This window comes from Ovis aries, chromosome X (assembly GCF_016772045.2).
Source record: "Ovis aries strain OAR_USU_Benz2616 breed Rambouillet chromosome X, ARS-UI_Ramb_v3.0, whole genome shotgun sequence".
Taxonomy (NCBI): Eukaryota; Metazoa; Chordata; class Mammalia; order Artiodactyla; family Bovidae; genus Ovis; species Ovis aries.
Window position 1 is genome coordinate 9,464,785 of NC_056080.1, and position 25,233 is coordinate 9,490,017.

Here is a 25,233-nt window from a genome sequence, read left to right on the forward strand (position 1 = left end):
AGACTTATAAGCACTGCACTGACATCACTGTGCCTTAATTTCCTCACCTAGGAGACGATTGCAGTACTATCTGTTCTAACCACCACATGGGACATTCCAAAGATTGAATGACAGAATGTTTGTGAAAGCGTTTGTTCCACAAAGCATTAACTGTGTTAAGGGCAGCAGAGAAAAATAATGCATTTGAATAAGTCACTATAGAAATGAAAAGCTGTCTTTAGTCCTTGATTATGAATTAGGATGATTTATACTCACTGTCTCTTAATCACACATCTCATTTACCACATGGAAGAGATATAGGGAATTTGCAAGGTCTCTCTTGGAAGTAAACTCATAGCATTAATTTAGTCCTGGATGGACATTAAAATGTATCAAATCAGGTCAACTTGGTCTACTGTGTACCAACGATAATTTGCACATCTAAAATCAATTCGCTAATCTTTCCATCCTTTTGGATCTCAAGAAAAATTCACTTTAATAAGTAGGAAAAATGCAGATCCACCTAAAAATAAACCGCCTCTTTAAAAATTGTTAGAATATGGAAAAATCATACACATTAAAAGTCTGGTATAGGCTTTGTCTGTGTTCATATGTATTATTTATTTTTAAAAAAGATTAAAATATCTGAATCAAACTATTAAATATTAAAATTTATTAAAACTTTTTTTCTGTACTTTTCTTTATGTTTGAAACATTTGACTAAACCTAAAGTGAAAGTCACTCAGTCCTGTCTGACTCTTTGTGACCCCATGGACTATTCAATCCAAGTAATTCTCCAGGCCAGAATACTGGAGTGGGTAGCCTTTCCCTTCTCCACGGGATCTTCCCAACCCAGGGATCGAACCCAGGTCTCCTGCATTGCAGGCAAATTTTTACCAGCTGAGCCACCAGGGACACCCTAAGCCTAAAAGAGGATGATAAAATTAGTTTGAACAAAGCACCAGAGAATACTCTAAAGGAAAATAAAGATGAAAATGTACGTTTCACTTGGTGTCAGGTGACCAAGGAAACTCCACAAGGATGGAGAAGCCAGCTATAGGCAAAGGGGCTTCATCTCACTGACTCAGTTTACATTGCTGTTATATTCAGGTAGGGGATGTCAGACCTTTGACACTGAAGCTCAGTTTTGAACTTGCCCAACATGTAAGGAAATGTTATTAGCTTATTTTTGTCAACTCTTCTACTAGCTTTTAAACTAAGCAATCTATCATGAAATGTCTGCTTCTACCCTCCTGTGCGTGTGTGCTCAGTCACTTCAGTTGTGTCCGGCTCTTTGTGACCCCAAGGACTGTAGCCCTCCAGGCTCCTCTGTCCATGGGATTCTCCAGGCAAGAATACTAGAGTGGATTGCCATGCCCTCCTCCAGGGGATCTTCCCAACCTAGGGATCAAATCTGCATCTCCTACATTGCAGGTGGGTTCTTTACCATTGATTCACTAGGGAAGCCCTGGCAAACTTCAGCCTGAGGACCAAATCCAGTTTGCCATCTGTTTCTATAAACATGGTATTAATTTAATACAGCTTGGTGTCTCTGGATGCTTTCAATTACAGAGTTGAGTAGTTGCAATAAAAATCTGTGTGGCCCCAAAACCTAAAATATTGACCATCTATCTGACCCTTTACAAAAAACTTTCCTAACTCCTGTCCTAGAATGTTAACATATAGAATTTTCCTTTAGATTAAAATAGTAAGTAATTGGACAAAATAAAATGTTTTACAATGATTTTTATATTGTAGTCATATGGTAATATATAATTTATACTATATTTTCCTTTTAATACCAATAAACCAATTATAAAGATTCTAGTGTTAATTACCACATTTTCTCTTTAAAAAAACTAATGTGGTCTACCAAAAAACTTAACAGAGGATGTGTTGATGATTAATTATTTAATATGCTGTTAAAATATCACTGTTTGACTGTCTCTCAAACTGGCCCTTTCCTAAAGTAAAACTATTTTTCTTGTTTAGTTATTTTCAGTTTAATAACTGCATTATAGGTAAAAACATTTATGGAAATTTATTGACAAAGAATTCTTCACTTTTGAAACCAATGAAAAGTCATATTTGCATGCTAAGGAGAAATGTAAAGTAACAATGTCTTTCAGTCCTTATAAATAATTACCTTAATAGAGAGTAAAGATGACATGTAGGTGTCAACATAAATAATAGCTTATTTTTAGTTCATTCCACATGCCCAGACATTCCAATGTTTGGGGAAATTTTAAGAAAAGGAGATACATTTGTAGCTACATGAAATTGTATCATTCCCAGAAGCCTCATAAACTGAAAATGAGACCTTAATGATCTCCTCAAAATGACCTCAATATAGGAAAATGGTAAGTAATAAAACAAAGAGAATACAGAACTATGGTTGCCAAGGCAACCATAATCATAATTCCTTTGAATTTTACTGAGGCATTCACTGCAGTTCAATCTAAGTTCATCATTCCTTAAGAAGCTTATATAAATTCAAAGTACTTATTATCTACAGCAGTATCATTCTAATCAAGCAGATGATGACAGGCATGTAGAACAGGAACTGAAATGCCCATGGCATTCGCATTATGGAAGAAAGATGGGAAAATGATACTTGCTAGCATATGTGATGGCCAAGAGAACATTGCTTTCCATTCTGTTCCATTCAAGACACACTTGTGGTACTAGACTGGCTGTTGCCGTGTATGGAAATTGAGTCTCATACATAGATAACAGAATAAACACAGATTAAATGAGCTACAATCTCCTTGTAGATTCCCATAGCCCTAGAGAACTATGACAAACTATAGAATGGCTGGTAGGCACAATCCACAGACTACCATTTGAAGACCTTTTCCTTAAAGGTAAATAAGTGTGACCGTCACTTTCCCTTCCAAGTAAAGAAAATAAAATCTTTTCCGTAAAATTTTGAGGAAGCTATTATTGCTCATTTGTATCTCATTTGATGCTTTAGGACTGAAGAGGATATTGTTTACTCCAGGCAATGGTCAATATCTGGGAGGTTGGGCAGCCAGAGTGCCTTGATGGACTCTAAACAATCTCTGCTTGTATTCTCCAACTCAGACACCCCCCAGTCTGAAAGTTTGTAAAGATGGCTGGATGTGTGAAAGTCTAAATGCATTTGCCCATGGAAACAATGGTATACATAGTTGTTTTGGTCCCCAGGCCAGCTGATAGTCTCATTTAATCCATAACACACTAGAAATGCAGAGTGGGAAATAAAAGTGGGAACACCATTCTTCTCAGACTCTGGAAAAAAGAGAAGACTGTCCATCATGGTATGCATAAATGAGCACTGGGTAGGGTACAGAGGTCCCTGCATGTGCCCCTAGGTCAGAGAACATCTCCTGTGAATACTACTTTCTGGATCCATCTCAGCAGCCTGGCCCACTGTAGAAGCTCCATCCATATCTTGCTGGATAAATAAAATACTGAGCACTTTGCCATGTAATTCTGGGCTAGTCATTTTAGCATTTCTGAGATTCTCCTTCCCTGTGAATTAGATATTTGGAAAGAGTAGCCCAGGCACTATGCTTGTCTTATTCTCCAATTATGGGTAACTCATTTAACCCCTGTTTTCTCTTTTTGATACTATGGGGATAACAATGGTTCCCACAAGGGGCAGATGGGAAGATGTATCATGATGATGGAGATGGAGTTAGAATAAGCCTTTCACCACTGGTAGAGAATGGAATATTATGGTTTTGTAAAGGAAACTGCTGAAAAAATAGACACCTGCCAGCTTCTTTCACTGAACCAATAATGCAGTAACAAACACTTCCCAAATACATACTCACAGCAAAGTCCTTTTTAAATAACTCTCATCCCATCTTTCTCGTGTCTCCTTTCCTTGATTTTTTCCCTTTGTCTTTTTTTTTCTTCGACACTTACCACCATCTCACTTACTTTATTTTCTGCTATTTATTGGATATCCCCTGGCAAATAGATGGGGGAAAAGATGGAAATAGTGACAGACTTTATTTTCTTGGGCTCCAAAATGATTGCAGAGAGTGACTGCAACCATGAAATTAAAAGTTCCTTGGAAGCAAAGCTATGGCAAACCTAAACAGTGTATTAAAAAGCAGAGACATCACTTTGCCAAATAGTCAAAGCTATGATTTTTCCATTAGTCACATACAGATGTGAGAGTCAGACCATAAAGAGGGCTGAGCACCAAAGAAGTGATGCTTCTGAACTGTGGTGCTGGAGAAGACTCTTGAGAGTCCTTTGGACAGCACAGAGATCAAACCAGTCCATCCTAAAGGAAATCAGTCCTGAATATTCATTGGAAGGACTGATTCTGAAGCTGAAGCTCCAATACTTTGGCCACCTGATACGAATAACTGACTTATTGGAAAAGACCCTGATATTGGGAAAGAATGAGGGTCGGAAGAGAATGGAGCAACAGAGGATGAGATGGTTAGATGACATTATCAACTCAATGGACATGAGTTTGAGCAAACTCCAGGAGATGGTGAGGGATAGGGAAGCCTGGCATGCTGCAGTCCATGGAGTCACAAAGAGTTGGACACAACTGAGCAACTGAACAACAACATTAAGTATGCAATAACATTATGTCTAAAAATGCACATATCTTTATTTTAAAATATTGCTGAAAAATACTATCACCCGAGCCTTCAGGAGGTTATAGTATTAATAGTAACATCAAAGGTCACTGATCACAGACCACCATCACAAACACAAAAATAATGAAAACGTTGGAATTATTGTGAGAAGTACCTAACTGTGACACAGGGACACAAAGTAAGCAAATAATGTTGAAAAAAGAAATGGTGCAGACAGGACCTGCTTGTCACAGGGTTGCCACAAACTTCAATCTGTGAAAAAAGCATTATCTATGAAGCGTGATAAAGTGAAGCTCAAAAAGATGAGTGATGCCTGTAAACATGTAGAAAAACAGAATGCTGCTTGGATTTTAGGTTATATACTGAAGCCAGGGAACCACCCTGATACAGTGAAAACAGCTCAAGGCAGGAGACACCAGACCCTCAGAATCAGGGGGTGTGCGTTTGAATTTCTGCTCTGCCTCCTAATGCCTATTGACTTCAAGCAGTTAGAGAACCTCCCATGTTTCAGTTTTATCATTTTAAAAACTGGAATATGATCCATGCCTTGCAAAACTGTTGTGAGGGTTAAATGAAAAGATGGAAGTAAACCCCAGAAATTGAAGGCCTTTAACAGGTGACAGACATTCTCACTGTAGCTCATCGCCCTCCTAGCCCTGCCCTCACTACAGCAGCCTTACTCAAGTCCCTTAATTCCTCGGGTCTCCAGTTCCCCTTCCTACACAATAAACCACTGGGTTAGAAGGATTCCAGATAGATCTGTCACTCTGAAAACCCTATACATTTCATTTTACTTCCCCAAGTATGTAATTATGGGACTGGGTGAAATAGACCTTTTAGAGATAATCTAGATTGATCTAGAGAGGCTTATTAAGTATGATGAATTGTCTATGTTATAATTCTATACTCATAATCTTAAAGTATAATTTTTATTTTAAAAAATCCTTCTAGAGAAAAGTTTTCCATGTCTCAGCAATTCCAACTCCAGACAGTTTTTCAATGCTTGGGCTGAAGGGGCCCAATATTATAAGGATAAATGTCATTAGGTACTGAAACCTTCCTTTTGCATTTATGACTGTGTTCCAAAACAGAATAGAAAAGAGAAGTGTGGTTCATAAATACCGAGAGACCTCCTAAGAATCCAGTAGGATTTCATATACATTTCAGTTGATTTACATTTAAATTTGTTATTCATTTACAAGTTCCCACAGGCTACACTCCATGGGGTCTCAAAGAGTCAGGCACAACTAAGTGAATACTACTACTACTACATTTATAATGTCCCAAACAGGATGAGCTTGACAACTTGTGAATCATAAAAAAAGGAAGAAAATCAAGTTACTAAACAAATTATTTTCCCTCTGAGTCATATGCAGCCCATAAGATAACTCTGATACAGCACTTATATCACAGAGATATTTACTTAAGATGAACAGAAAACAATTTCCTTGCTGCCATCTAGCCTTTAAAAATCCTTTTAAAAAAATTATATATTCAAAGAGCCTCCAGGGGAAAAAAATCTTTTAGGTCTGTAACTTCTGCAGAAAAAACTGGTCTGAAATATTTCCAAATACACTACTGAGAAAGTGCTCTCTTGAGTACAAACTCAATTTTTAATATCTTAAAGCGTATCTTGGTTTGAACAACACACCTTTGGGTCATATTCAAAGTACACAACTTTGGGTCAAATTCAAATTATGCTCACACACACACACCGTGGTACCACCCACTTCTCTTATTTCCTCCTACAACCAGAAAATGGAATGTTTTACTGCAACAGCACACACCCTTTCAATTTGCATAAATATAATGCCTTTAACCCATTAAAGAAGCACAAAAATATCATCAGGGCTGAAATCAGTCAAAATGAATAATACATGTCTCAAATAAAAATAAGCCTGTAATTTTTATGTAAATTTTACATGGATAAATAGCTACTATGTTAAACATCTGCATCAAACAATTAAATATAAGTGGCCTAGGAACGCCCAACTTACAAATATCCTGTACATGGGAACAGTCAACCCAAGCGAGCAGACCAGGACCAGGGCAGGCTCTCCCCAGACTTGAAGTTGGGAGAAGAATTCCCCTAGGATTCACCTTAGTCTCTTCCTGCTGGATACCGACGATGGCAGTGATTAGAGAAGGGGGAAATGGGTAGCCATGATTCTCAAGCCACCACAGGACTCCCTTCCCACCATGCTCACCAAGGAATCCATTTTCTATAAATGTTACAAAGAGCGCCTGGGTTCCCAGGCCGGTCCATCAGAAGTCTGCTGGACCCAAAGTGCAGCTGGAACTGTGCTATTAATACCAGGCTGACTTCCCATTTGGAAGCCAACTCCAGTCCTGACAGTGCTCGTCAGCTCTGTTATGGTTAAATGGATTTGTAGGCGGTCCTGGGAGCCTGCCAGTTAGAACATCCTTTCTGTGGGAAAATTCCTGTGAGGCCCAAACAACTCACTGACAAACAGAGTTGTAGTAGACCACATGTTGGGAGACCCTTAGGCACTGACAAATCAATCCTCACCCTTTCCTTCTGGAAATGCCTGGGTGAGTATTATAGTAAACCCTTGCACAAATAAACATACAGCAGGACCAACAGTCGGCACATGACCTGCTCCGTGGTAACCAGTGGGTATTTTTGCTGTCATCATTAATGTGACAACGGATCTACTCCTCCCCTGATGCACACATGTACATGCATATAGACACCTTACGTGCATGCACACATACACACACTCCACTATACAATGCTCCATGCAAATATGTTTCCATCTATATAGAAATGTCTGTCTTTTCTTGAGGAAAAGATGAACCATAATCCAGGCCTGAGCTCTGTACTCTAAATGTTGTTCTCTTGCCTGTACTTGACTGTGGGGATTGATTTGCCCTTGTTAATCTTCATTCTCAACTGACTCTTCCAAGTCCAAAAGACAACTGTGGGACAACCAGGCAAAGTATGGGACAGGAAGTGAAAGAATCATAATCAAGATTAGTGCATGCATGCATGTGCTCTCAGTCGTGTCTGACTCTTTGCAACCCATGGACTATAGTTCATCAGACTCTGTTGTCCATGGAATTTTCCAGGCAAGAATACTGGAGTGGGTTGCCATTTCCTGCCCCAGAATCAAATTTAGACTTCGGACCTAAATAACATCATGTTTGAATCAACTGAGAAACTCACTATTACATAATAGTCCTCTTAAATTAGTGAAACGTGTGCAAAAGATACTGCTCTCATCAATGGCAGGAAGAATTTGGTACAAACTGATAAAGTACAATTTCAAATAGTCCCCCCCTCACACACGCAGCTAATAAGGCAATAGAAGAGATGTTGGATAATTACACTAGGAAATGAAGGATATTCCCAGCCTAGGCACCTTAAAAACACGCACTGTTAACCAGTCCAAATGAAGCAATGGATTTACTGAAGCAGGTACATCCAGTATACCCTCAGTTGATCCAGCAAAAGAAGCCAAGGCCTTTATTATTTACTTAAAGACAGCATAGGAATCACTGAAGATCAGGGTAGTGTATGAAAGAGCAGAGGGTCTTCCAGATGTGCTATCTTATGTCACATACTCAGAGTCATTAAGCAAAGGGCAAGGGCACAGACAGGGATCAAGCTCACTATGGTGACTTGTCTTCCATGGAGAGGGCCAGAAGAGAGATTTCAGCAACCTGAATCAACTCCCTTAATTCTCCAATACACAGCCATAAATGACACTTCAGCTTTGTTGTTATATCTTTCTCACTTAACCATCCAAAGGATAAAATATTCTAGCACCATGGAGAATCCAAAGTGAAGTAAGAGCAGACTTGAGTTTATTTTTTTAAATAAATGCCAGAGAATGATCTTTCAAGTTGGCATACCAAATATCAATATATGTATACTTTGTACTAAGTATACATACTATGTTTACTCAGGTAGATGTATATATATTGTGTATATGTATATGAATACATATTATTTTTCCATACAATGTGAATATTAACCCACCTGAAAAATGCCTTCAAAGTGGATTAATGAGTACAACCATATTCAGTTCCACAGTCATCCATGGGTAGCTAATTAGAAATTAGTGCCTAATTAACATGTTTCCAAACTGAAGGTAAATTATAAGTATGCACATCTGCATCAGTTGTGAAATGCACTATCGTTTGCACTATTGCACATGTTTCAAAAAAAATCTACCCTCCGGGGTAGACAGAGCTCCTTGAAATATTCAGTCTGATCAATACACAAAGGTAAGCCCCGACCCTCCAAAGGGGTTCTCTTAAGACATTTGGAAAGACAGCAAGAAAGAATTTCCCCATCCAAGTTAGGTCAATTTGTATGGTGGTGTGGAGTTGGAGAAGGTATTAATTTCACACAGTGCTTTCTCCCAGGCAAAAGTATTTTAAGATAGAAACAGTGGGGAACAAAGTTCTAATTTCAAGTCACCCTGAAAACTAAGCTCCTTCTTTTCAGGGAATTTACCCAGCTTGATGAGTGCTTAGAAGTCTTCAGTGCTGATGTATTTGCTGGAGTGTCCTCATTTGACCAGAAGCAATCTGTCTCAGGCAACAGTAAAACTGCCACTATACTGAAAAAAAAAATTATAGGTGGCATGTATGCCAACCTGGGCTCAGGTGTCCTAAGGGCCACACCTATTTCTCAACAGTTGATCATATCAAGTTTAGGATGAGTTTGAATATCTGACATGTGGCCCAAATGAATTTTACCCTTATTCCCTCACTCCTTGTTTCAATTCCCTCTTTCCTAATTGTTCCACATACTTTTTGGTCAGTCTCCTTGACCTCATCATTGGGGACGGTGTGCCCATACAGTGGTGCACCTTCACCAATAAAGAGTCTAGGATTGCTAATGAGACAGTCATCTTTTGTGACTGTATCAGGTATACTTTTCATGCAAAGAGATGTTCAGAGTACCTGAAAGGACAGGGCATCTAACATTTTTATTGTTGTTGTCAAGCTAACAAAACAGGTTCAATATGGGATGCCAGCTGGCTAATAAATGGTTATACACAAACACACACACACACACACACATACATACAAGATGGCAAGAGTGAACATCAACACTTTAAGAATCAGTAAACTAAAATGGACTGGAATGAGTGAATTTAACTTAGATGACCACTACATCTACTACTGTGGGCAAGAATCCCTTAGAAGAAATGGAGTAGCCATCATGGTCCACAAAAGAGTCTGAATTGCAGTACTTCGATACAATCTCAAAAACAACAGAATGATCTCTGTTTGTTTCCAAAGCAAGCCATTCAATATCACAGTAATCCAACTCTGTGCCCTGACCCGTAATGCTGAAGAAGCTGATGTTGAACGATTCTATGAGGACCTACAAGACCTTTTAGAACTAACACCCCCAAATTATGTCCTTTTCATTATAGGGGATTGGAATGCAAAAGTAGGAAGTCAAGAAATACCTGGAGTAACAGGCAAATTTGGCCTTGGAGTACAGAATGAAGCAGGGCAAAGGCTAACAGACTTTTGCCGAGGGAATGCACTGGTCATAGCAAATACCCTCTTCCAACAACACAAGAGAAGACTCTACACATGGACATCACCAGATGGTCAATACTGAAATCAGATTGATTATATTCTTTGCAGCCAAAGATGGAGAAGCTCTATACAGTCAGGAAAAATAAGACCAGGAGCTGACTGTGGCTCAGATCATGAACTCCTTATTGCCAAATTCAGACTTAAATTGAAGAAAGTAGGGAAACCCACTAGGCCATTCAGGTATGACCTAAATCAAATCCCTTATGATTATACAGGGGAAATGAGAAATAGATTTAAGGGACTAGATATGATAGAGTGCCTGATGAACTATGGATGGAGGTTCGTGACATTGTACAGGAGACAGGGATCAAGACCATCCCCATGGAAAAGTAATGCAAAAAGCAAAGTGGCTGTCTGAGGAGGCCTTACAAATAGCTGTGACAAGAAGAGAAGTGAAAAGCAAAGGAGAAAAGGAAAGATATAAGCATCTGAATGCAGTGTTTCAAAGAATAGCAAGGAGAGATAAGAAAGCCTTCCTCAGCAATCAATGCAAAGAAATAGAGGAAAACAACAGAATGGGAAAGACTAGAGATCTCTTCAAGAAAATTAGAGATACCAAGGGAACATTTCATGCAAAGATGGGCTTGATAAAGGACAGAAATGGTATGGACCTAACAGAAGCAGAAGATATTGAGAAGAGGTGGCAAGAATACACAGAAGAATTGTACAAAAAAGATCTTCATGACCCAGATGGTGTGATCATTCATCTAGAGCCAGACATCCTGGAATGTGAAGTCAAGTGGGCCTTAGAAGGCATCACTATGAACAAAGCTAGTGCAGGTGATGGAATTCCAGTTGAGCTATTTCAAATCCTGAAAGATGATGCTGTGAAAGTGCTGCACTCAATATGCCAGCAAATTTGGAAAACTCAGCAGTGGCTGCAGGACTGGAAAAGGTCAGTTTTCATTCCAATCCCAAAGAAAGGCAATGCCAAAGAATGCTCAAACTACCGCTCAGTTGCACTCATCTCACATGCTAGCAAAGTAATGCTCAAAGTTCTCCAAGCCAGGCTTCAACAATATGTGAATCAGATGTTCAAGCTGGTTTTAGAAAAGGCAGAGGAACCAGAGATCAAACTGCCAAAATCTGCCGGATCATGGAAAAAGCAAGAGAGTTCCAGAAAAACATCTATTTCTGCTTTATTGACTATGCCAAAGCCTTTGACTGTGTGGATCACAATCAACTGTGGAAAATTCTGAAAGAGATGGGAATACCAGACCACTTGACCTGCCTATTGAGAAATCTGTATGCAGGTCAAGAAGCAACAGTTAGAACTGGACATGGAACAACAGACTGGTTCGAAACAGGGAAAGGGGTACATCAAGGCTGTATATTGGCACCCTGCTTATTTAACTTACATGCAAAGTACATAATGAGAAACACTGGGTTAGATGAAGCACAAGCTGGAATCAAGATTGCCGGGAGAAATATCAATAACCTCAGATATGCAGACGATACCACCCTTATTGCAGAAAGTGAAGAAGAACTAAAGAGCCTCTTGAGGAAAGTGAAAGAGGAGAGTGAAAAAGTTGGCTTAGAACTCAACATTCAGAAAACTGAGATCATGGCATCCAATCCCGTCACCTCATGGCAAATAGATGGGGACACAGTGGAAACAGTGATAGAATTTATTTTTTTGAGCTCCAAAATCACTGCAGATGGTGATTGCAGCCATGAAATTAAAAGATGCTTACTCCTTGGAAGAAAGCTCATGACCAACCCAGGCAGCATATTAGAAAGCAGAGACATTACTTTGCCAACAAATGTCCATCTAGTCAAAGCTATGGTTTTTCCAGTAGTCATGTATGGATGTGAGAGTTGGATCATAAAGAAAGCTGAGCGCTGAAGAATGGATGCTTTTGAACTGTGGTGTTAGAGAAGACTCTTGAGAGTCCCTTGGACTGCAAGGAAATCCAACCCTAAAGGAAATCAGTCCTGAATATTCATTGGAAGGACTGATGCTGAAGCTGAAACTCCAATACTTGGGCCACCTGATGCAAAGAACTGACTCATTGGAAAAGACCCTGATGCTGGGAAAGATTGAAGGCAGGAGGAGAAGGGGACGACAGAGGATGAGATGGTTGGATGGTATCACCAACTCAATGGGCATGAGTTTGAGTAAACTCTAAGTTGGTGATGGACTGGGAGGCCTGGCATGCTACAGTCCATGGGGTCGCAAAGAGTAGGACACGACTTAGTGACTGAACTGAAATGAACATGTACTTATACAGCTGGAAGAGGGCATGGCAACTCACTCCAGTATTCTTGGCTGGAGATTCCCATACAGAGAAGCCTGGACGGCTGCAGTCCACTGGGTTACAGAGAGTCAGACATGACTGAAGAAACTTAGCACGTTCACACACACACACACACACACACACACACACACACACACACACATAGTGATATGGTGGAGTGGGCAGGTAGCCGTTACCATCTCACAGTTCTTCAGTGGTTTTCGTTATCTATCAAAGAGAATCTAATAGTTGTGAATGCCCAAACTGGTGAGGGTCAGTGTATAACACCTAACCCTACAAGATTGGTGTGATGATTAAATGAGATAATAATTGCCGAGCATTTAAGACAGAACCTGGCTTCTAGAAAGAGACACAACCACCATCACCACAATCACCATCATCATCATTACTATCATTATAATCATCATTACTACCACCACTATTATCACCATCATCATCATTTTGACTATTAATTATGGGATTTTAGTTATGAAAGGAATGTTCTCTATGATAGAGTAAACTCAAAGGTAAACACAATAATATATAGTTCTTGTATTTACAGGGGTGCCCCAGTAGTGTATCAGCCTCAATATATTTTCCCCACGGATGACTCCAAAAGGTTTAGGTAAATGACCAATTTCAGTGAAAGTGAAAGTGAAGGTGAAGTCGCTCAGTCATGTCTGACTCTTTGCGACTCCATGGACTGTAGCCTATCAGGCTCCTCCGTCCAAGGGATTTTCCAGGCAAGAGTGTTGGAGTGGATTGTCATTTTCTTCTCCAGGGGATCTGCCTGACCCAGGAAGTGAACCCAGGTCTCCCGCATTGCAGGCAGACGCTTTACCGTCTGAGCCATTTCAGTGAAGTATTGGACAAATTTTTTTCTGGAAATTTACCAGATATAACATGTAGCAGAAATGGTTACACATTCAAATGGATGTAAAAACTATGAATATCATGTACTAATAACTAGAAGGAATAGATAATAGGAGAGAGAATTAGTGTTTTAAACTATAGTTTAAACTTAAAATAATTTAATTAGATCAAAAGTCTAGGATGAGACTAAGACAAAAAGATTCAAAAAATTAGAGAGAAGTCTGCATTTAAGGAGGCCTGGCATGCTGTGATTCATGGGGTCGCAAAGAGTCGGACATGACTGAGTGACTGAACTGAACTGAACTGCATTTAAATTGTAACAAAATTAATCTGGGATAGAGAAGCAGTTTGAGGAAGAGGTAGAGCTCTTATATTGTCCACAAAGCTCAGATGAAGTCTGACAAAAGTGGTAAACCAGGTAACGGAAACTTGGGCAGCATGAAAAGAACTTTAGAATCCAACCTGATAAAAACAGTAACGCAATGTACTCCATTCAGGTCAGGGCACTCCTGGAGTATCAAACTGTATTCTGGAGGCCACACCTTTGGAAGACATGGACCCATCCAGCAAGCCCTGAAGGGAGCAGTGTGGATGGAGGAGGGAAAGTTCTAGATATATCATCATTAATAAATCTATTAATTTCACAAATGGATTTGAGTTTGTTTAGTCTGGAGTGGTGGGACTTCCCAGGTGGCTCAGAACATAAACAATCTGCCTGCAATGCAGGAGGCTGGGGTTCAATCTCTGGGTTGGGAAGATCCTCTGGAGAAGGGAATGGCTACCCACTCCAGTATTCTTGCCTGAAGAAGTCCATGGACAGAGGAGCCTGGCAGACTACAGTCCCTGGGGTCACAAAGAGTCAGACACAACTGAGAGACCTTCACAGATTACAGTCTGGAGTGGCAGAGACTGTGGGGTATGAAAAATGCTGGCTTAAAATATTTGAGTGGCCATCAAGGGAATTCAGTAGTACATCTGGCCTATCTTTCAAGAGAGCAGATTTCAAATGACTGAATGGGAATTCCTGGGAGTAGGCCTGGACCTTTCCGAGGAGATTCTTTCTAAAGAAAACATTTACCCAAGGATAAGTGGCTTAGGGGGAAGAGAACTCTTTAAATTCAGAGGTTCATGTAGCTAACCATTTGATCATCTATTACCAATGTGGAGAAAAAGGATTTCTACTTTCAGTGAGAGGTCAAGTACATGATCTCTGAGGTTGCACCACCAAGATTCAATTCTCCTACACTGTTTTGATGAAATATATGAAGAAGAGGCATAAAAAACCCCAGGGCTTCCCTTGTGGCTCAGCTGGTAAAGAATCTGCCTTCAATGTGGGATACCTGGGTTCGATCCCTGGGTTGGGAATATCCCCTGGAGAAGGGAAAGGCTACCCACTCCAGTATTCTGGCCTGGAGAATTCTATCGACTATGCAGTCCGTGGGGTCACATAGAATCAGACACGACTGAGCGAGTTTCACTTCCCTTCATGAAGAAGAGGCAAGGGTTCATTAAGGGAGAAGAGGATGCTTAGAAATGAGAGAGAAGAAATTTATTGATGGCTTTGGGTGGCTGAGGTGTGTAGCAAGTGGTGTAGTCTCCATGATAAGTGGATTCATGCTAATTAAATAATAAAGGCCTGAACCAAACTTTAGAATTTTAAGGCTGGTCCTAGGAATGATGTCTTATGCTTTTTCATGTTCCCTACAATATCTCAGGTAGTAGGCATGTGGTAGGTGTTCACCAACCACTTGCTGCTTGGTTAACTTTCCGTTTTTTCTTCAGGGGATTCAGGTTAAAGAATGAGGAATAATTAGCCAACAGTGGAAACTCTGGTTTGGTAAAGTGGCTATTTGCTTGACTGCTTTCACTAGGGTGTGTGACTCTAACCTGACTGGAAGTATTTTGATGTCAGAATGATAAAAATTGCTTTGGTTGTTTTGTGGCAAAATATCATAGTATCAATATGTTTGTTTGTTTGTTTTGGCCATGCCATGCATTCAGCATGTGGGATCTTAGTTCCCCAACTGTTTCCCCTTCAGTGGAAGCATGGAATTCTATCCACTGGACTGCCAGGGAATTCCCTGGGGTTTTTTCCTTAAATACTTTCATCACTGCTAAGTTTTTTGACTTTTAAAAAACATTGTTATACTTTTTTATATCTGGTGGGACATTAGTGAATTTTGCTAGACTGTGATTCAATACTGTAATGATTTAATATAATTACTTGATATAATATTCTAAGATACATGGCATATATTTTATTATGTACACATTTAATATCTAATAAAACTTTCTAGAAGATTTACATCCATCTATTCACTATATAGTTAAATTACTTCAAAAGAAATTGAGAATTTATCACATAATTAAATAACACAAAATATCTACCTTGCTTTGATCCAGAAATGAGGAAAATGATGTTACACTGTTAAACAAGTTTAGAACATTATCGCAGGGCATGTTTGCTAGAAGGCATGATCTCTTCAAATATTCCCTTTGCCTCTTTATTCCTATGTTGGTAATACACTTAGTACTAACTGAGACTGTGCCTCTAATTAATTTGTTTTCACCTTTTGTTGCTGGGGAATTTCATCATAGTATATTACCTGCCAGTAGATGATAGTTCAGGTCAACTGAGAATGCTACCACATTTTCTCCTGCAGTGTCTGAGTATTTCATTGTGGATTTTAATTGCAATAGCATGCTTATAACCGAACCCCAAACTCCACTGAATTGCGAAGTCATTTTCTTTTAGTCACCTTTTATAATTAATATCAAAATAACAGATACATACACAATGCATCATTCTTCACATTTCATCATTGGACTTAATCACTGCCAGAGCATTGGGGATGGATGAAGTCCAACGGGCTCTGATTCACGGGATTTTTGACTTTTCTTTCATTCAGTTGGTGGGAAATTCTCTTCAAGTTAGATGAGGGATACAGCTAGAGAAATCTGCACCCTACACTCTCAGAATTTGGCTCCTTTCTTTATTGGTCTTCAAATCTGATAAGTATTTTGGTCAGTTGATCACACTTCTAATTCTATCCACCGCATTCAAATAGCTATAGTAATTTTTCTCCTTTCTTCCCCCAAGTTTGCAGTATTCTCAGGTATGGAGTCCCTCTGGCTAGTGGCACAGGACTGTCTGAATGCCAAAAGGCATCTCTCCTCTGTGCTAATAAGTCACTTAAAGCCCAAGTAGTACCTTGGATATCTATAAGTCATGACCAGTAGTGTCCTAGGGACACAGTGATTTTCCTAATAAATATCTGCTATATGAACAAAGTAACTAGAAGTATCAACCAGGTATGCTTCTTCTCAAACTTGGGTCTTCACTATGATTTTTTTTAAATTGAGACATAATTCACATACCATAAAATTAACCAATTTGAAGTGTGCAACACTTCATGGAAAATTGATAGGGAAACAATGGAAACAATGACAGACTTTATTTGGGGGGGGGGGCCCAAAATCACTGCAGATGGTGACTGCAGCCATGAAATTAAAAGACGCTTGCTCCTTGGAAGAAAAGCTATGACAAACCTAGACAGCATATTAAAAAGCAGAGACATTACTCTGTCAACAAAGGTCTGTCTAGTTAAAGCTATGGTTTTTCCAGTAGTCATGTATGGATGTGAGAGATGGACCATAAAGAAAGCTGAGTGCCGAAGAATTTATGCTTTTGAGCTGTGGTGTTGGAGAAGACTCTTGAGAGTCCCTTGGACTGAAAGGAAATCAAACCAGTCCATGCTAAAGGAAATCAGTCCTAAACATTCACTGGAAGGACAGATGCTGAAGCTGAAACTCCAACATTTTGGCCACCTGATGTGAAGAACTGCCTCATTGGAGAAGATCCTGATGCTGGGCAAGATTGAAGGCAGGAGGAGAAGGGGACAGCAGAGGATGAGGTGGTTGGATGGCATCACCGACTCTATGGACACGAGTTTGAGCAAGCTCCAAGAGTTGGTGATGGACAGGGAAACCTGGTGTGCTGCAATCCATGGGGTCACAAAGAGTCGGACACGACTGAGCGACTGAACTGAACTGAAAGTATGCAACTCAATGGGTTTTAGTATATTCATAGACTTGTGCAACCATCACCACAATCAATTTCAGAATATTTTCATCACCCCAAAAGAAACCCATACTCAATAACACGCACTCCCCATTCCAATCTCCCCCAGTCCCTGGCAACAATGAAATTCCTTTCATTGTCTGTGGATTTGCCTGTTCTGGGTATCGCATATAAATGCAGTCAAACAGTATGGGCCTTTTGTGTTTACGTTCTTAGTGTAATGTTTTCAAGTCTCATCCATGTTGTAACATTCATCATTCCTTTTTGTGACTGAATAGAATTCCATTAAATGCATATATCACATTTGCTTATCCATTTATCACTTGATGGACATTTAGATTCTTTCAATTTTGTGGCTATTATAAATAATGCTGCCATGTACATTCATATACATGTTTCTGTATGGACATAGATTTTCATTTCTCTTAGGAATACATTCAGGAGTGGAATTTTTAGGTCATATGATAATTCTTTTCTTAATTATATCTTGTTTTCCTCAGAGAGCCATAAATGATCTCAGTCCTTTTGTAAATTCTCCCATAATTTAGTAATTCTATTGCTTTTTTATAAGAGTAAAATCAGTTCAGATTATTTAATTCTGTTTTATCATCATAAAGGTCATCCATTCATGTCTAGTAACAGTTTAATAGAAAGTCCTGCAGAAATTCAAAATTAAATCCTATGTATTTATCTTCCTAAAAATAAATTCATCTTAGTTTAGAAAAAATCTGTATGTAACAGAGTGGGTAAATTCTCCATTGATTAGTAATACAAATGTACCAAACGGAATTAGTGATGTCATAAAAAACTTTTTATGTGCAACTTTTTTAGAAAATATTCCGGAATACATATAATCACTCAGAATAAAAGAAGAAACTTAATTAGAAAATAAGAGGAACATTTATAATTAACAAATTCATTAATTCTGTAAATATCTCTTAAAGGAAAGTTAAAGGTAACTAAACAGTCTTGCTCATAAATATAAAAATTATAACCTCCAAATCTCATGTAACATATACTAAAAGGTTTGTTCAAAACGTATATCAGCAGCAAACTTCCAAACACCATATTTCAATACATTCACTATTCCAAGCCACCTTAGTATAAGCATTAATAAACACTGTAATTGTGCACTGCATTGCTTCACACCATGAAACAAGTTTCCTTCCCTTGTCTTCTAAGAAGATGCTTCAGTGAAATAATTTTGTAAAAATCCATTGGGATTGAAGACCATTAGCAATTTACTAATCAGTCACACAGATAAAATGTGACTTTGAATTGTATACAAATACCATTCACAAATGCAAACTGTTTTTCTACATCTTTAGTTGATGAAGAGAATATACAAACACATTCCCTCTGATCCTTCACTTTGAAGGTCCTCTTAAAAAAAAAAAAGAAAAAAAATCATAGAAAATAAAGTTGAGGTATAAGATCTTTGAGCAATGTCATCCCTACTGATTTTGCTTTTTGAGATGGCTACTGCGCTCCACAAATCACTAACAAGGCCACTACCCTTAAAATCCAAGTGTTATGCCTTATCCCCAAATGGATGTTAAGCATGTTAAGGGAGATGAAATCTCTAGGGTCAGCATCAGGAGTGTTGACAAGGAAATCCACAAGCATGGTGCAATATGGGTTGTTTTTCAAACTGGTTCCAAACTGTAAAAAACCCACAAACACATGTTAGAACTGCCTTCCTTTCACAACTCAAAACAATCCCAGTTCACATCAATCCTCACTCTGCCCAGTTTCCGTGCTAGGAATACAGGCTATTTTAGCATTTACCTCAGGCAAACAACATTAGCAAGGCAAATTACTACTTGGCCAAGTACACAACTCTGAGGTGGTCTGCTCTGCCTGCTATTTCTCTGTGCAGGTAACAATTACATGGTGGTGGTTTAGCTGCTAAGTCATGTCCAACTCTTGCAACCCATGGACTGTAGCCTGCCAGGCTGCTATGTTCACAGGATTCTCCAGGCAAGAGCACCAGAGAGGGCTGCCAATTCTCACCAATGCAGAGGTAACTGCAAACCATTTACATCTTAGTAAGAGGGAATAAAGTAATAGATGTTGCGGTGTCCTCTCCCAGATGTGTATGAAGTTCCTTTGTAGTATCAATGACAAATTGTCAACTAACCTCAGCTGGTAAAGTCCACTGAACTTGCTTCTAGACAACCTGAATTAGAAGTTCTCTTCTACCAATATTTATCCATGACCTTGGGAAAGTTACTTAACTTGGTTAGCAGCCTCTGTTGCTGATCCAACAGTCATTTCCCCTTCTCCACTCCTTCCAAATAGAGGCCTGACACTGTTTGGCTATTTAATCTTCCCCCAAATGACAAAGGGGAGATGACCCATCTCATTGTTAGATGGGTCCATCTGACAGATCCTCATTGTTTTTAGTAAGTTGCAATTATACCACTGCATATGCCAGGATTGTTTTAAGAAGGGAAATGGATAGCAGGTTAAGTTAAATTATATAACAATTAGAAAAAGAGCAAGACACAGAAAGAACTGTGGCTCTCAATAAGATGCAAGTATAATTCCCTCTAGGGGAAAAGAAGTCGCTGTTAGGCAACCTGGGGAACTGCCACAGCACAGGGATGAGGCTTACATGAGCTTACTTGACTATCAGGTCCAACATGGCTGCTTGAACTCTGGAGGGTATATTTGTACTTTAGCCAACAGGAGGCCCTCATCAGTGGGGACTTAGTTACATGGCCACAATTAGCTGTATGGGAGGCAGTGAAAGGTGGGTGGGGAGAAGGGGCAGCAACTGGCAGTCATTGCCACAGCAAGCAACCAAATTTTGGCCAATGAGATATGAAGAAGCTTCTAGGAAAGTCTCTGGCTAAGAAGGAGAAAGGAAGAGATGGCCTGTACTTCTTCTTCCAGTCACTGTTACTGGCAATGTGATGTCTGGGACTAAGGCAGCCATCTTGCTGCAAGCCCAAGAGTAAAGCCAACACACGGAGCATGCCAGAGCCTGCAGGGGGAAAGATCAGCTACTCTAATATTCTGTCCAAGGATCGCATGCCACTCTGAAATTCTTATTATGTTAGACTGCAATCTCATTGCTATTTCATTATGTTGGAGAGACAGTATTCTGGTACTTATAGCTGAATCCCTTCTAATTCATTCAACCTAGCCCATAGGCCTTCCTAATTTGAAGACAGTTATTTCTTCCTCTTGGTATGTATCTTCACAAGCTAAATATTCTAGTGATATAAACAACCAATAAATTATTTTTTAATCACTATTATCAAAATATACTTTGGTTACTCCTTGTTTTATTTAAAAATGAATACAGGAAACCATACTGTGTTCATTTACTCAGGTACTCAAATTTGTCCTTGAAAACATAACAGTTTTGAAATCTTGGCTTCACCATTTCTGGCACAATGATCTGGAGCAAGTAATTTAGTCTCTGAGAGCCACAGTTTCCTTATATGTTTAAAAAGAAAGGAAAATACCACCTTTTTTTAGGAGTGTGTGAATGTCAGAAATACACATAAATGACATAATCTCAGATATACAGTAGGTGCTCAATAACTGGCAACTGTTATATTGAGAGTGTTAACAGCCTCAGTCAGGAAGCTGGGGGTCCCCAAGCGGCAGGAGGAAATGAAACTGCAAGTGGCAGATGCTTTTTTTTCTTTTCTCATCTAATCCTGTGTTGTCATGGTGACACCTATTTCCACCTGAACTTACTTTATCTCAAACCTTGAGCTAACCAATGCATTTTCCTCATGGAAATATCGTTCTTAAGCTATGTTAATGAACTATGCATTTGCTTGGAAATCTGCCTTATTTCAAGATTCATGTCAATTGTCTTATGGCCCAGATTGACTCACCTTGTGCCAACGCTATCTCAAAATGCATGTTGCTGGTGAGGGGCCTGATGCAACTCTCTCAGTTCTGAGGCGTATTCTTTTTTCTAATTAGCAGCTTGCTAATAGGTATATTATATGCAGAGTATATCATGAGAAACGCTGGGCTGGAAGAAGCACAAGCTGGAATCAAGACTGCCAGGAGAAATATCAATAACCTTAGATATGCAGATAACACCACCCTTATGGAAGAAAGTGAAGAGGAACTAAAAAGCCTCTTGATGAAAGTGAAAGTGGAGAGTGAAAAAGTTGGCTTAAAGCTCAACATTCAGAAAACGAAGATCATGGCATCCAGTCCCATCACTTCATGGGAAATAGATGGGGAAACAGTGGAAACAGTGTCAGACTTTATTTTTTGGGGCTCCCAAATCACTGCAGATGGTGACTGCAGCCAGAAATTAAAAGATGCTTACTCCTTGGAAAAAAAGTTATGACCAACCTAGATAGCATATTGAAAAGCAGAGACAACAAGGCTATGGTTTTTCCAGTAGCCATGTATGGATGTGAGAGTTGGACTGTGAAGAAGGCTGAGCACTGAAGAATTGATGCTTTTGATCTGTGGTGTTGGGGAAGACTCTTGAGACTCCCTTGGACTGCAAGGAGATCCAACCAGTCCATTCTGAAGGAGATCAGCCCTGGGATTTCTTTGGAGGAATGATGCTAAAGCTGAAACTCCAGTACTTTGGCCACCTCATGGGAAGAGTTGACTCATTGGAAAAGACTCTGATGCTGGGAGGGATTGGGGGCAGGAGGAGAGGGGGACGACAGAGGATGAGATGGCTGGATGGCATCACTGACTCGATGGACATGAGTCTGAGTGAACTCCGGGAGTTGGTGATGGACAGGGAGGCCTGGGGTGCTGCGATTCATGGTGTTGCAAAGAGTCGGTCACGACTGAGTGACTGAACTAAATTAAATAGGTATATAACTCCTTGCTAAAAACTAACAAGGGAGCACTCTTTCAGTCCCCTTCTGAGTCTGTGTCAGAAGCTTTCGCTCTCTTTTATACTTTGAAAGTGAAAGTCGCTCAGCCATATCCGACTCTTTGCGACTCCACGGGTGTACAGTCCATGGAATTCTCCAGGCCAGAGTATGGGAGTGGGTAGCTGTTCCCTTCCCCAAGGGATCTTCCCAACTTAGGGATTGAACCCAGATCTCCTGTACTGCAGGTGGATTCTTTACCAGCTGAGCCACCAGGGAAGCCCCTTTTATACTCTAATAAAACTTTATTACATAATTCCTCTCCTCCGGAGGCCATGGATCCTGGTGTTATTCATGGCTCCTAACAGCAACCTTTCAATACCATGGGCAGCCACTGAGGACACAAAGATGAAATGGGTCCATCTCATTCAGAGTTGCATTCCTTCCTTCTTTCCCTCCTTCTTTCGTTTCTTTACACGCATGTATATACATATATATTCTACCGAGTTTCAGAAGTCACTGAAAGCAGTCAGAAGACAAATATAAAAATGTCAGCAGTGTTTTACCTTAGAGAATGAAGAACTCAGAGAACTATGGGTTGTCAAAGACAGCCGAAAGAAGGAGACAGCAGATGACACAGATGAGGAGAAACCTTGTGGGAAAGAGGAGAGTAAAGCTATTAGAGGCTAGAGAGAAGGAAGGGCTGAAGAAGGGGGGATCGATGCGGGAGAGGCAAAGGGAGGGAGAGAAAGCGAGAGACGGGAACAGTGACTGGGTAGGTGAAGTTGAGTCTATGGCCTGGTAAATGTCCACCATCATTAAAGACTCAAGCTTTGCACAGTGATGAGTTCCTTCGGGTCCTGTCTGGAGTGGCGTTCCAGTGCTCCCAAGTACTAAGAGGTTTTTCTCCTCTTCCATTCCTTCACTTGTAACTTTAAGATGAATTTTGACTATCTAAAATAACCAAGAATGTCTCTGTTCTCTGCAACACAAGAGATCCTGAAACAAAGTAAATGGTAGCAGAAGCCATGGAATTAACAACACAGTGAAGGGAATGTGAGTAGTGTTAAGTGAAGAAGGCTGAAATGGAAAGGTGTTTAAGAACAAATGAAGGAAAAGATGCCTGCAAAAGCGATTAAGATGTATTGCCTTGGAATGTAGGGAGAGAAATAAAGGAGTTATGGAAAAAAGGAGGAAAAGAGGTTGCCAGGGAGAACAGAGCTGAATTCAAAGGCCATAGGGCTTAAGTGCAATAAGGACTCATCTTCCTGAACTGGGAATGAGGTCGTCCATAACCTTGGAAAAAGCAGAATCAAGAGAGTGATAGGGTGAAAGCCAGCTGGCAGAGGATTGAGAAGTGAATAGAGATGAGTATGTGAAGTAGTTTTGAATATAAACTACCTTTATGCAAGGTGTAGCTATAAAAAAAAAAAAAAACAAGATGGCTTTCAGGAGACGTTTGCTCAAGGAAAGGTTTTGATATGAGGAGCTAATTAAGTGTGTAGAAGAGAAGCTGAAGCTAGAGGAAAGTGAGATGCTGCTATCTAGAGCTGACCCTGAGGAAGCGTGATTGCATGGAATTTGGGTAGGAAGACAAATTCTTTACCTCTGAGATTGAAAGAAATAGGGCCTGGCAGCTCATTTGAATTTCATTTGTGATAGATCTTTTGCCACAAGATAAATTGACACAGTGCTTTCAAATGGAACTATCTATAACAAAGGAATATGTCAAGCTTTAAATTAGCTTGGTTTAAGCTTATGAAGTATTATGCATAGACAATATGGCTATCCATAATTTGCCAATTATTGTCTCTTGCTCCGGATCATAAGCCCATTTCATAAGAGCACTGCTGGGGCTGGGTTTCTGGAAATGATGAATCTCACAGTTGTGGCTGGCCAATGAATCACCCAGGAAGTTTGAGAGACCAGGATGTTATTACCTCTAGATCTTGAAGCTTTCAGGCTTCCACCCTATCAGGCAGGCACATCTGCTTCTCCAAATGAAGGAAACAAGACAAGAATAGAAGAGACAGTTGGCAAAGCCTCAAGGTCAGCCTTTGCCTTCTCCTTTCTTGTTTCCTGTACTGACCCGGAACTATCTATGTGAGCTGTCTTGGAGCAATTCTGCACTCTGAAGAACTAAAATAGGAATGATGGATAGTGCTTTTTTTTTTTTCTTCAGCATCTCTGAAAAGCCAATTGATTTATTTACTCACCCCACAAATTTTAATTGATTCCCTACTATGCACTAGAGTTATTCCAGGTTGGAAAGGAGCACTGCTAATAAAATGAATTTTTTAATGTAGTATCCAAGGCCATGGGTCTCGCATATGGACCGATTATTAATAACGATTCTTGTATAGCACAGGGAACTGTACTCAATATCTTGCAATAATCTATCATATAATGGAACAGAATCTGAAAAAGGATCTATATATATATGTGTGTGTGTGTGAATCACTTTGCTGTACACTTGAAACTAACATGACACTATAAACTAGCGATACTTCAACTTAAAAAAAATGTGGTGCTTCTAGAGGAGAAAGAAAAGGATTCTTATGGTTTATCTAAACGGATGCATCTGTAAATCTCACTAAGCATATTGCATTGCTGTTTACAAAAAAATGAGGTTGTTTATTTTTCAGCATGGAGGATGCACATGTTATGTTTTCATTTATGAGGTACAGATCAGGGTGGATAAACCCTTAAGATAAATACTCCATTCTGAAACCCACAAAAGATAATGAACTTTCAAAAGCTTACATGTATTCAAAGTTTCATCATGGCCCATTTGGCTAATGGTTCCATATCTGTCAGAAGATCCAGGTGACACATTAGAGAGGGCAAGTTTATTTTCCTATCATCTAAAACAGCATTCTTATCCCTCTTCCGATATTAACTTCTAACTTGTCTTAATGATCACATTTGGATTCAGCTTCCAGTAATCTGTTTGAAATTGTTTGAAGATTTTTAAATTAAAAAAGGTTAGACTATATCACTTCTTAAGATATAGGACTGAAAAACAAACAAAGATGCTTTCAATTTATGACTTCCAT

The 25,233-nt window shown here is 39.6% G+C and overlaps 1 protein-coding gene across 4 annotated transcripts in view; it reads right to left on the bottom strand.

Moving 5' to 3' along the window:
• Positions 1-25,233, bottom strand: part of ARHGAP6 (Rho GTPase activating protein 6) — a 542,302-nt gene that overhangs the window by 190,196 nt on the left and 326,873 nt on the right. Inside the window, exon 1 of one of the 4 annotated variants that reach the window (XM_027963558.2) lies at positions 6,687-6,870. The exons of the other annotated variants lie outside the window; for them this stretch is intronic. The gene's annotated coding sequence lies outside the window, so the exon portion shown is untranslated. Of the gene's footprint in view, positions 1-6,686; positions 6,871-25,233 lie in introns of those variants that run through there. 4 annotated transcript variants of the gene reach the window in all.